The following is a 12219-nucleotide window of genomic DNA, read 5'->3' as shown; positions in this document are numbered from 1 at the left end:
TGACCTACTTCCTGGTAACAAACAAAACATAGAAAGAAATGGGTAAAATGTCCCTTAGTGTGACTAAGAATGGTTTGATATATTTTACCTCTGAATTTAAAACTTCTAAAGGTATTTTAATCAGAAATATCTCTGCTTCAAAAGGGAACTGTTCAGAGAGAAGTATGATGACATATGTGGGACACGTCTGTACACTTTAGTTGTCTTGGGGGGGGAGAGAATGGTTCCCCAGGTCCTAACGCAGAGTTTAATCTCTAATCAGGTCTGAAAATATATACAAGATACTAGGTCAGGCTCTCTGTTCTGCCCCATCCCCAACCACTCCCCTGGCATTTGCTTATAATCCCTGGTCATATGCGGATTTTAGACTGACTGTCCAGGGACTGCACAAAGCATGGGAATTGGGAAGCTGTGCACCATATGATATTTTATATTGTGAAAATGTCTCTAACGCCTCTTTGTTCTTTCTCTAGGTCACTAGATTGGAGCTATTCATTCTCCGTTTTAGACAACAAAGATATGCAGCTTTCAGCCATTAGGTGTATTCACTGATAATTCATGGGAAACCATTAATGTCTTAATTGTGTATTCCACTTAAAAAACATTATCAATTAATTTAGGTCCATAATTCACCTACTTTATGATATTTGGCCAAGATTTTCCAAACAAAATATGAGCCTAGCTTTTGGGTCCTAAATCCACAATTAGGCAACTGAATAAATAGCTATTTAAAAAAAATGCTGAGTACTGAACAGCCCCCATTAAGGTCAAGGATCAGGATCCCATTATGCAAAGTGCTGTAGACATGCAGTGAATATGCCTGCCCCTTGGGCTCACAAGTTATTGGTTTAATGAATTTTATAAGTTAAAAACGCTAGTAATTTTATAAGATGAGTAGTGTTATTCTAATATATTCTGTAGTAGAATCTCAATAGGTCTTGTTCATTTGCAGGTTGAGGTTTTGTACATATATTAATATGTTGCACAGTCTTTTATTAATACATTGTAAACTGGCCAGATGCCTCCACGTCTCATTCTTCCCCAGTGGAATAGTCCACATAGTCTCTCTGAAAACTGGACTAGAACACAGGGATTCCTCTACTGTATTTTCAAAACATAATTTCCTTGTAAAGAGCCTGAAGCTTACAAAGAAAGAGAAGGAGGCCAGTTGCATGGCTGATAGTGGTATGCAGAGCGTAAAGTCAGGCTCTGCTTGTATAGATTTGTAAGCCTTTTACCTGTGTTGAAACCTTAGAAAATGACCCTCAAAATATCAAGATATTGATGTCCTTTTCATTTAATTGAAGCCATTGGTGGGGGAGCAGTTGTGAAATTTTTAGATGGTTTTACATCTTTTGGCTTAATTGTTACTTTTTTTCCTATGAGAAACCCAAAATAAACTCCTTTAGGCAAGTTCTACTACTTAAGGGGAAAGAGCACAGATCCAGTGAAAATAGACAGGATTGTGACTTGGTGATCTTACTTCTGCTGTACTGTCTTTCTTCAAACAAGCAAAAAGTAACCTCCATAAGGAAAATCAAAATGGAGGGAGAGAAGAGTTGCCTTTAAATAATATTAAGGGGGAAACTTCAATTCACAAAAGCAAAGAAATTCTGAGCAATGTCAAAGTCTCCTGGATATTGCACCGCAATATGTGTGATTTCTATAATACTATCTACCTGCAAAGAGATGAATGATGGAGAGAGTTATACCCCAACAATCCTTATTTAGTCAGACTTACAGTGAAGATTCATGTAATCTAGGCCCCCCATTCTCTTTCCACTGAAGCTAATGGGAGATTTGCATTGTCATCAGTGGGAGAAGTTTTGGACCCTTAGTTTCTTTTAAAAGCATCAATACACAATTACACAATATGTGGCCAAATGTGTAAAAAGGGCATTGAGGTAGAAATTATCCATGATACAATTTCAAATAATCAGAGATTGAATGTAACAGAATGTTGCCAAGAGAATGGTAACCAAGGCCCCTTTCTTGCCATGAGCTCTACTTGGGTGGACTCTGACATGAAGCCCCATTGGCTTCAGCTGAATAGGCCCCTTCTAACTACCTGCCACTCCTGGACATGAGGTAGATGGGTCTACCCACAGGTTTAACAATAAGCATTGCATAAGCACCTTGACTTATCAAGGCTCAGATCACCAGAGGCCCAGAGACAAATATTTTCCTTCTGCAGTGGCCCAGTATTACAGTAAATGCAAACTGCATGCAATCTTCCATTGACTGATGTGATTCATCCTCAATGTATAATGGAAATGCTTACATGCTCATAACTACATTTCTTAAAAGATGTGGCTGTTATACTTACTGCACTGAGAAATTCCCTTGGAAATTTAGTTATAAAAAAAATTCTTCCAGAGGCCTTTTAGTGCATTGACCTTATTTCAAGGTTTGGATTGTTTTCTTTCTCTTAAGTACTGCAGGGGATTTCTGTCAGGTTGCCTTACCTCAGTTCCTCTCCAGCTTCCCAGCCTAGACAATTTTCATTTCAAACTAGCCAACAACATTACAGAAGTCTCTCTGCATTGTCTCAATATTATTTGTATTAATCTAAAATCTAACTTATTGTTTAGATAAAACACAGATAAAAGGATGCAAAACATAAAATTACCCAATAGACATCATATGTGGATTGGCATAGGAACATTTCTTATCTCATCATTATTTTTAAGAACTGCATGGATTATATCCATAGAATGCCATATGCATTCACTTTCTGTTAAAAACCATAGAAACCAGTTATCTAAGCCATGCTAGGGAAAGGAAGAGAGTACAGTGCTCCACAGGTATTTTCAAAGGCATAAAGCCTCTTGGCAGTGGGGGAACAGACTGGGAAGCAAGAAGTATGGCCAGCAGCCCCTCTGCCATGATAGCCTGGATGGGAGGAAGCCATTGCTTTTGCCCTTACCCCCTCAGGTCTGCTGCAGATCTACTAATGCTGCCAGCACCATTGCCTACATCTTCCCCTGCATTCTCAACTGCCTGCAGGTATATTATGGCTCCCTGTGCTCTATTACCCCGCTAGTATGCCAACACAGGGGTAGCATAATTTTGAAACGAGTGCCCAGATTTTTAAAGGTATTTAGGCATTGCTGAAGTTAGCCTTGCAACGCCTACCTGATTTAGAAGCCTACATATCATTTTCAAAAGGTATTCATTTATTTAAGAGCTGGGATTTAGACTCCTAAGTAGCTAAATCCCTTTTGAAAATGAGCTTTAGGCTCCTAAATCAGATAGGAGTTGTAACACTAAGCACAGCAATGCCTAAATACCTTTAAAAATCTGAGCCTAGTTTCTTAGGTAGCTGCCTGAGTTCGATTCCATTTCACCTGTGGAAAATTCAGTGGTTGCATCCAATATCCTTAATAGCCCCTTGTCCTAAAGAAAAATGATAAGCAATTGTCCTGGATTGATGCCAGAGCCTGCTCTACAAATTCTTCCCCACCCAGCCCTACATATCCATAACTCTATGAATTGAGAGATCCTGTAATTTATTATTGTATTGTAGCCATAATTGTTACTGTGCCATATTTTGTGCTATTGTTTACCACTAGACTTTGCAGCAAAAACTTACAGATTTAAGGGTAAATGTTGCTTTGAGCTGGAATTAGGGTCTTACAGTTTAAGGCCAGATCATCTAGTCTGACCTACTGTATATCACGGACACAACACCACCCAGCAACCCAAATAAGACCAAATTATTACAACCCACAGCACGCTAGATATTATATGCCACAGGCCGAGAATAGGAGGGAGTGAGGTGCACCAATGCCCCAGATCCCCACAATGGAAGGGAAATGATTAACTTAGGCTGGGTCTACACTACCCGCCTGAATCGGCGGGTAGAAATCGACCTCCCGGGGATCGATTTATCGCATCCCGTTGGGACGCAACAATCGATCCCTGAATCGACGCTCTTACTCCACCAGCGGAGGTGGGAGTAAGTGCCGTCGACGGGAAGGTCGGGAGGTCGATTTTGCCGCCGTCCTCACAGCGGGGTAAGTCGGCTGCGATACGTTGAATTCAGCTACGCTATTCACGTAGCTGAATTTGCGTATCTTAAATCGACTCCCCCCTGTAGTGTAGATGTAGCCTTAGTTATAGCCAGTTAATCCTGGCAAGTGACCCTCACTGACATGCTCCAAAGGAAGATCACTGCCAGGCTCTGTAAGGTTTACTCACTGCTCAATCTTCACTCCCATGCCTCACACCTCTGCTACTGCTCATCTGTTTCATACAAGAGAGCAACATGAGGCAAGCACAATTTTGGGGCTGATGCAAAATGTTATGCTTCATGGCATCTTTATGTTGGACTGCACAGCCCTTTTGGTGCCCCCTAGAAGGGACTCCACAGTCTTTTGCACCCCTTACTGCTAGACACTCCCGGACAGGGTTTTGTTGGGTTAATACGCACAGGACTTCAGTGTCAGCTTGGGTTGTGGGGGTGGGGGGGCACGCCAAACTGTCAGCTAATTAGGTGCACCTGATACTTGTTTCTGTTTGTGCTTTAAAGAGAAGCTGGATTATTCAACTTGGAGGGTCAGAGTTGACCAAAAGACAGAGGTGAAACAAAAAGAGTTGCCTGCTTTGGCTTGTATTTTTCAGAATAAAAAAAAACAAATCCTTCCTCTTCATGTTGTGGAATAGAGGAAAGGGAGTTATAAACATGCCAACTGTCCATTGGTAGTGAGAAAAGCCAATCAAACTCAAAGCATGGCATTTGCATTCACAATGAGCCACTTAACTGGGAAACAATGTCAGGAGACTCCCCCATGGTACAGCCCTTCCTGGAGGGAGGATATGTGTACTAAAATCCAAAGAATGCCCCTTACAATGGGTAATTGTTCACCATGGCAGCTGGAATAAGGGCTATTATCATGCATGTGTATGTGTAATTTTAGTCACTCTCTCAAGGTGCATTGGGTCTAATCCAAATGTGTATGGTACTTTAAACTGCCTGTCTTACATTAAAAGGGGACAAGTTTCTGTCTTCAGTTTTGGAAAGACTGCAATGAGGAATGGTTAATTTTTAGGTGAGATTCTCTATTTTATTTTATTGATTATAAAATATAAGTTAACCATACATATAACTGACTGACACACAAGCTGGTCCTCTTGTTAAATTAGAGGACTGAAAGTCATGACTTGAAAGTTTTGCTTTTAGCTTTGCTACTTTTTTGCTGTGTGACCTTGTACAAGTCACATAACCTCTGTGAGCCTCAGTTTCTTCATCTGTAAAATTGGGATAATATTTTCTTATCTAACCAGGCAACTGGTAGGCTTAATTCGTGAACTGGAAAACCACTTAGAGATACCCAAATTGAAGGTACAGTAAAAGTATAAAGTATTACAAAGTCCATTACCGTTTTATTTAGCTTTGTTCAAATTGGCCCTTTGGTACGTGCAGCTAGACAGCTACTAATGTTATCTTGATGTACAAAGCACTTTTTGTGTGAGGTTTGACTTGCAGTAAAATGCCAGTTAGAATTTTTTTCCTCAGGAACTCACTGGAGCTTGGCTTACAAAATCTGAAAATGAAATCAACCAAAATAGGTCAAACACAAAACTATATGTCCTTATGTGTCCTTTTGTCCTCTTTTAGCAGTACAAAACATAGTTGTTGTTTTTCCCATAAAGTTTAATCCTGTATTGTTTCCTAATTGCCTTTGCTGACTATATCTTGTTTATATTCTGAATACCTGCTCATGTGCAAGTTTTCATTTCCTATTAAATATAGTTCAGAATGATGTGTTCATTTGTCAGTGATCCAAAAATAATGTGCTGGATACATGAACAGCTGATGCTACTAAACATGACATAAAAATGTTACACCTTATTTCAATAGCCCTTATTACTGGGATATTTTGAACTTTAAAAACCTCACAAACAGGAATAAAGCATTTCATATATAATCAGATACTAATATTATCTCCAATTTTGCCATTTTTTCCACTGTAACTAATTATTTAAGAATCCATCTTTTTCATTTCATCCCTTGAAGTAGATATGTTTGTTCTGTGACCATTTCACAACATTTTTCTCTGCTTTTATAAAGGAGATGAAGGGTGCCATTTACTATTTTCTTCAATGTTGTGCTTTTCGGAATTGGTTGTTCATTCCAGTCACAACAAAATGATCCATCGGCTAATATTTGACGTAGGAAAAAAAAGGTTAAAAAGGGAAATCATCCAAAGCAGTCTGAGCCCACTTACACAGCTGTAACATATTATAATTTATTTAAACTCAATCAATACTTAATCTGGAATTTAAATTCTGCTAGATATCTGCGGCATGGCTAAGAGCAGCTGATGCCAGAGAATAAAATTTTCTTCAGGCTGTGATTGTGATGAATTTATAATATGCTCTAAAAGTGATGCATTGACCTAAATTCACAAAAGCACTGCTACTTATATTTACCATTATGAAAGGTGTCCTTGCCACAATTCTGCACTTGTAAATCGCTTTATTAAAAGGATGATGGGTTAGATTGGGACTAATGGGGGAGGAAGGAAGGAGCCTCCCAGTCTTTGCATGGTCTGCATAAGGGCTGCCTAGGATCCTGACCTTGTGCCTGGAGGAGGACAGGGATGATGTCATATTGTTCCCCATCTGGAGAGCAACCTCCTGGAAAGGGGGTGGGGGCAGATTGGAGGCAGAATCATATCTCCAATCCCTTCCACCCCTCCCCAGCCAGCTGCTGTGTAGCGGGGGAGTATACTGCACCTTTCAGAAAGTATTGTCTATGTTCACGCTTAACACAGGCCTGGTTCCTTTTCATTGTAATTCTTTTATTGTGTTTTCAGTTGAGATATCCATACAACAGCATCTACAGACCTACACATTTATTAAACCAGTTATGTGGGCAGGCTTACTGTAGAATTCACCCCTTTGTATTTGGTTATTTAAAATCCCCTGAGCCCTGCTATTGCAGGAGAGGCATATGAGCAGTTCCTATTGAAGTCAAGGGGAATTGCATATGCAAAACTCCTGGGATGGTCAGTGCCCTCGAGTTTCTAACCTTTTGGCAAGCCTCAGCACACTCAAAGGACTTTTCATAGGAAAGGATTGCCATCTATACAGGAGGATGCTGTACGTCATCTGCCTTGTCAATGACACGAGTCCTGTTCTGAGCCTTATTTGTTACCTTGACTACTTGTGGTCATACTTGATTTTTTGCATCACAGTTCTACATGTTTGGTAGATCCACGATCCTCAGAGAGTTCATTTAAGTAGATTGGGTGATAGGAAGGTGAGGGAGGTAGATAGCACTAAATTTTGATGACCCTTCCTTTTTTTATTTTTTCACATGAGATGATGCCTTGAAGGTAAAAAGGGAAATATGTGAATTCTGCTCTCCTGACTATGCTTGAATGGTCTCAAGTATTCTTTTTCATGAGTGCTTAATATGCAGTATTTTGACTTGGGCAGTTATTTATTCTCCATTCCTCGCTCTAATGCTTTTGGGGAATGGAGACTTAAAAAGGAGGGTGTGTTTCAGGATTTAAATGCTCAATGCAGTTCTGGGGCCAGATCTTGCTGCCAGTTAGTTATAACTGACCAGAACAGTCAGTAGGAAATACATATACTGTTAGTTATAACTGGCAGTAGGATCTGGCCCCAAGACTTTATTCTACCTTAATTAGATCTTATTCTTAAAAAACTATGCATTTCCTACTGACTGTTCTGGTCAGGCATACTTTTCACGGACAGCCCAATGGATGACAGCATCTTACAACCATTGAGGGGCCTAGTCAATCTGAACTTCCCAGCAAGCACAACAGTTCATTTCAACTCTGAAATGTATTTAAAAATGTGATGCTATTTAACAAACACAGAGATCTGAACTGTATGTTCTTACCTAATGGACCACTAACTGGTTGGATATAGAGATGGGCTGGAGCTGCAAAGTCCAGAGCCAGATCTGAATTTCTTTAAAGCTTGGTGGCAAGAGAGCGCTTGGCTCTAGCCTTCAGTTCAGCTCCTCATAAAGATAGAGCCCTACAGAGATCTTCAAAGCTAGTTCCTCAAAGTTCAGGGATTTGGTTTTAGGCCCACCTCTCTTGTAATATATTCACATGCTGTAATGTTAATAAAAGTAGATGGATATGTTCTAACCACTCCAAATTTGCTCCAGGTGTAAGTCCAATGACTATACATCATGGAGTGAGACCAGGCATGAATTTGGGTCACAAACTTTAATGATTATTGGTGAAATGACATGGCCTGGACATATGCTGCCTAAAAATGCCTCAGATTAATAACCCTAAAATTAAACAGCCTTTGAAATTATTAAAGAAACTAGGAAGAAAATCAGAGGTTCATATCAAGGCAATTACACCTTGCTCATCATCATGAGTCATGTTATTACATCTATTCAATCTACGACAACACATACATACAACGTATCATTGAAAAGTTAGTTGTTAATTTTTTGTGTAATTTCATTGAAGTGCAATAGATTTCTTACATTATGAAAAACACTCACATTTATTATAATTACTTTTAAATGTATATTAGCATGCAGAGGCAGACCAGGCGAGGATCCCATTGTTCTAGGGGCTGTACAAACACATAGAAAATGACTGCCTATGCCTAAAGCTGTGAGTCTTTCACGGAGGTCACGGAAGTCACGGATTCCATGACTTTCCGGGACCTCCATGACTTCTCCAGTGGCCGATGCAGCTGACCCCAGGGCCGCCTGAGCAGCTGGGGCGGCCCTGGGGCCAGTCTCACCAGCCACTGATCAGGCGGCCCCAGGGCCAACTTCACCGGCTGCTGCTCGAGTGGCCCCAGGCAGCTGGTCCAAGGTGCTGCCCCAGAGCAGCATTCTGGGAACAACAGCGACACCCCGGGCACACACACACCTGGAGCAGCAGCGGCAGTGCCACAGGCCACCCCCCGCAGCGGCGGTGGCATGCAAGAAACACACACACACACCCTGCAAGAGTAGCAGCAGGGTCCACTGGAGCACCTCCCTCCCCAACCTCCTCCAGCAGAGTACCTGCAGCACCCTGGAGCACCTAAGATTTAGTCAGGTGTATTTGTAGTACAAGTCATGGACCGGTCACGGGCCGGTGCATTTTTGTTTATTGCCCGTGACCGGTCCATGACTTGTACTAAAACTACCCATGACTAAATCGTAGCTTTACCTATGCCCCAGAAAACTTACCATTGAGAAGATGTAACAGATGTAAGACATCAAAAAGCTAACCAGGGTTGGGGGAGACTGGATGAAAAAGAAATAATAGGGAGTGAACCATTCTTAGCCAAGCAGGAGCAGTAAGTGTAACTTAACTGTTACCTCACCATTATCAGATGCTAGTTTTCTTTCTGCATTACAGAAAGGGTAAGTTTTATGGAAGTGATTTTGAAGGAGGAGGTGGTTTTTTCCGCCCCACATTCACTAAGGTTTCACCAAGCAGGTTTGCTGGCACAAACTCCTTTTTGACTATGTGAAAGCTCACAACTTTGTACCATAATTTGTTTTCCCTTCCCACAGGGTCGTTAAAAACAAACATTAAAGAAAAAAACAGTGTTAGTTTCAGTTCACGTGTGAAACTTTTGCACAACAACAGTGGTTTCTTGTGGTCAGTAAGACTAAGTGTTCTGAGCATTCCAGAAAGTATATAAATAGACTGGTACTCTTGCTAAAGTTATGAAGTCTCTTTATTATATTTTTTTTCACTCCTCAGGCTGTCTTTAGCTAGGCAAAAATCAAGCAGAGTAGAATGTTTGAAAATGTTGTCTATCATTTTCCACTTTATATGGCTTATCCTTGATTAACTTTTTTGAAATAACTGTTAAAGTAAATGGATGTTAAATTACTTCTTAAAGCACAGGCTAGTATTATAAAAAAATGAAAATTTGTCATTTGGAGTCTCCCACACCCCAGGCTGGTGCTGATCTGTTTCTCCAGGCTGGGTAGAAACTGATCACAGTGCTTATAAAACAGAGTCTGCAGACCAATCCATGATGTGAAAGTGGTAGTTACATAAAGAAGGTCCCATATCCTCCTCTCCCAATCCAGCAAAGTTTGTAATGATGGCCAGAAATTCCTGAAAAAAGTTGGCCTTAGGCTGAAGGGGTAGGTAAATGGCTATGCATGATCAAGAGAAAGCTCTTTCAAGCCAAAAACATGAACCCAAATTAACCTTGGATACTACAAAGTAGCCGTTCTCATACTTTGATCTATATTTGAATCCGAACATGTGTTAATAAGGCACACACATTGGCCATCAAGGTTGTCTTCTGCTGAACAAGAGTACACATAGCATTTGTGACTGTAAAAATGTACTTCAATAGCTGGGAAGAAAGTGGAGATTCATTAGAAGACATTTAGCAGCTGTGTTTATACTGGCAGGCAATTTGAATATTAGGTGGCAGGACTGAGAACTGCAGATGCACAATATTGTTTAGACATTGGGCACTTACAGTCCATTTCCAGGGCAACATGCTATTTTATATTTCGTATGGTGTTATTAATCACATTTCATGATGTATCTCATTCACTATTTCAACTTGTTCTCATAGACTCATTCATTTTGTAGCCTTGTTTATTTAGTAGCTATTGTACTCTGTTTCAACAAATACCATGTCTACTACAGATAATAGCTTCTTCTGCTTTAAGGGGGAAAATTAGGATGGCCTGTGTATTGAGACTTTCAGTAATACCAAAATGTACACTGCATTAGAAGGGTACACTACATCAGCTTGCAGTTGGCCAAAAAAAGGCATCCGTATTGCTATTGACTATTTAGAAATGAAATTCATTTCCTGGGAGAACACACAAGGATTTTCATCATGACCAACCAAAGAAAAACAACTGTGCTTTCCGCTGCCCTTTAAATTCTGCAGTTTCTCAATGGGCTTTCTTTCAGTTTTGCAGATGAGCCCCTGAAGCTGCAGTAGTGACTCTCGGCCCATTTGGGAGAAATATGCTGAGAGAGACAATGTGACTGACTACCTGACGAATCTCTTTCCTTGGTGAGTGACAAACCTGGGGAGTCTCGGGCCCCACACCCGCCCTTTCAATGGGCGTTCTGTGAGCAGAAGAGTTACAGGATTTTATTTTCATTGTTCCTGTGGGTTTGGCTTTGGATTAAATATTCAGGGGCATTTATGGCACTTAATTACTGGCTGGGTTGGGAGCCATGCAGAGCCGTATTGCCCCAGCAGGAGCCCCACAATACATGAGGGAACATTCTTGATGTACCAACCTTTAGGAGGAGGATGCATAACCTGTTACTGGGATAGCAAAGAGGAGATGGGGCAGTGCTATGTCTCTGCTTTCTCCCCATTCCTCTTCCACCCTTGTAGGGTGGCTTGTGCCCAAAGAGTGTGTCGGGGGGGGGAGGTGCTCAGCAGAGTGCTGGGCTGACACCTGTGACAGGCCCTGCATGGGAAAGTGCAAATGAATAAATGTTCTTCCATCCTCCCAGCAGTGGACCCTGCCTTGTGTATTCTGTCATGGGCTAGCCCAAATCTGCACTTCCTCTTTGTTAGTTTTCCTTGCCAGAAACCATTGAAGAAGAGTTTTATTGACCTCTAAAAAGAAGTGTAACCAAGGAGTTGACTGTGCAGTGAATTAATAACTCTGTATGAGGGATGACTTATCCACATGGAGTGATCAGCAGATTGCTTTAGGAAACCACCAGCCTGTCTGGTGCCCCTTTCCATGACTTGCTTATAATTCTTCAGTGTTTATTTGTAGCTCTTTTTTTGGTATGGCTTAGTGGAAAGCAGATAGAAAATCCAGCTCTGTTTATGTTATATGGCTGGGGCACACCTAAAGGAATCTGTTTATTTTAACCTTTTTATTTGAGGAGTTGCCTGGTAGTGACCACTGTAGTGAAGGATGCAACCCAGTTTGTTATACATTCCTGTTCTCCTGTATTTGCATAATGTGCTGAGCTCTTGTGAAATCCTGCCATTTACCTTGGTCTAACTGGGATCTGAGTTGGTTTGAAACTCTGACCCCAGTTATGGGCACTCAGCTCTTTTGAGAATATGGCCCTTAATCTCAGAGAGATGCCTACTGAGTCTGCTCAGAAATTTTGCTATTTGTGTGTGTGGTGGTGGGGTGTGCGTGTTGTTGTTAAGAAATGCTGAGAGATTAAGTGACATGCACAAGGTCAGACAGGAGGCTGGTGGCAGGAAAGTAACCCAGATCTCCAGTGTCTGACACCAGTGCCTTAAAACAAG

General features: G+C 41.0%; 1 long non-coding RNA gene across 1 annotated transcript in view; it reads left to right on the top strand.

The window, feature by feature from the left end:
* Positions 1–12219, top strand: part of LOC101938322 (uncharacterized) — a 107697-nt gene that overhangs the window by 46887 nt on the left and 48591 nt on the right. The window contains exon 3 of the long non-coding RNA XR_010589740.1: positions 10896–11001. This is a non-coding gene — a long non-coding RNA (uncharacterized LOC101938322). The remainder of the gene's footprint in view (positions 1–10895; positions 11002–12219) is intronic.

The sequence above is a fragment of the Chrysemys picta genome, chromosome 8, assembly GCF_011386835.1.
Source record: "Chrysemys picta bellii isolate R12L10 chromosome 8, ASM1138683v2, whole genome shotgun sequence".
In the NCBI taxonomy this organism is placed as follows: Eukaryota; Metazoa; Chordata; order Testudines; family Emydidae; genus Chrysemys; species Chrysemys picta.
This window is presented reverse-complemented; position numbering and strand designations above follow the sequence as displayed.